This window comes from Pteropus vampyrus, unplaced genomic scaffold (genome assembly GCF_000151845.1).
Source record: "Pteropus vampyrus isolate Shadow unplaced genomic scaffold, Pvam_2.0 Scaffold252, whole genome shotgun sequence".
Taxonomy (NCBI): domain Eukaryota; kingdom Metazoa; phylum Chordata; class Mammalia; order Chiroptera; family Pteropodidae; genus Pteropus; species Pteropus vampyrus.
The window spans coordinates 50128-51720 of record NW_011889033.1 but is presented as its reverse complement, the minus strand read 5'-3'; positions in this window follow the sequence as shown (position 1 = coordinate 51720).

Genomic DNA, 1593 nt, shown 5'->3' with positions numbered 1-1593 from the left:
TCCGGGCTTCCGGCCGCGGCTCCCGGGAGGCGCCCCTGCTCCTCGCCGCTGTCTTCCGCGTCCTGGAAGATCCAGCTCGTGTCGATCTTCACGTCGACATTCATGACGTCGCACCCGTCACTGCCGGGAGCTCTGACGACGTAGCTGAAACTCTTTTCGGTTCGTGCCTCCGCCGGCAGCTCCATCCCGTCGTCGAGGTCGGGACTTAAGAAAATTCGGTGAATTTACAACACTGACTTTCTGGAAGCTTCGTGGTGAGTGTCGTGCCTTTGGCTTGTGCAGGAAACGATCCTCTGAGGAAGGCAAGGACAGGTGGATTATTTATTGGTGCGGGGGAGACTTGGGTTTCACGGGCACAAGCATCATGCAATTTGAATGAAAGCCTCTCGTTTTACAAGCGGCATGCCAGAACTCACCCAAAGCAAGAGTGAACGGCACAGAAAAACCACTTGGAATTAAATGCTTAATAATGCATCCACAGAGGTAAAAATGGATTTGCAGGCGGGACCACCAGAACGTTACAGGTTCTCAGTAGCGAAGCTCAAGTTTATGCCCCGTCATGAATGAAGTTCTAGGCTTCCTCTTTGAGTGTGGCAAACAGTTATCATGGACCTGGCATTCGCCAGGCGAGGAGACTAAGGCTGCCCTGGGTCAGCTCATCTGAGCAAGTCTGGCCCTCCTGGTACCCCTGGGAGGTGGGCATTATCATTTCCTAGATGAGGAAAAGGGCTCCACAAGCTGGGGGAGCGTGTCCAGGCCCAAGATGGGAAGGGGCAGAGCCAGGATTCAAATCTGTGTCTGACTCCAAAACTTGAGAGGGGAGGGATCCACCAAGACCCCATTCCAGAGCATTCCAGAGCAGGGGGAGAGACTGACAGCTGACTGCGGCGGTGACCACCTGAGAGTCACCTGGAGCCTGTGAGGAAGAAGCAGGTATCCTGACCCTTTCTCGAGGAGCTGCCTGGCCAGAGGGGAGACACGTCCTTCCTCCTCCCCCTGGGACAGGTAAAAGGCAGGGCCCCAGGGCCTCCGCCTGGGGAAGTGTATGCAGGGTTTTTGGATAAGTAACCGAGACTCTGACGTCCACTGGCATGAAGGCCGTGGGTCTGAGGAAGAGGGGAAGAGATGTGGACAATTGAGCAAGCCCTGTGGGCTTCTCGGGGGTGGAGATGGCCATGGAGCAGCTGCGAGAATGGGGCCCTGCACCCTAGGGAGCCTCCGTGGGGCCCCCCAAGGCTGAGAGTGGCCACAGTAAAAACACCAGCTAAAAGAAGGACTCTGGGAGTTTCACATTCCAGATGATTCCTGCTACACAGCTGAATCTGGGAGATAGTTCGGGATCTGGAGAAGCCCCTAAGAGTTCTTAGAAAATCTCCAGCAGGAGGGCCCCAGCTGGCTGGTTGAACTCCCCTTCCCTCGTGCAGGGCCTCTAGCAGGTTCTGGTTAAAAGTGAGAAAGTAAACAAAACGTGTCTGGCAGGGTTCCTGAGGTTTGCAAACTGGTTACTGACGACGAGGGGGAAGCAGGAGCCCCAGACCCGGAGACTCAGCCTGCAGAGTGCAGGGCGGAGAAGGAGGCAGGCAGGAGTGGCCG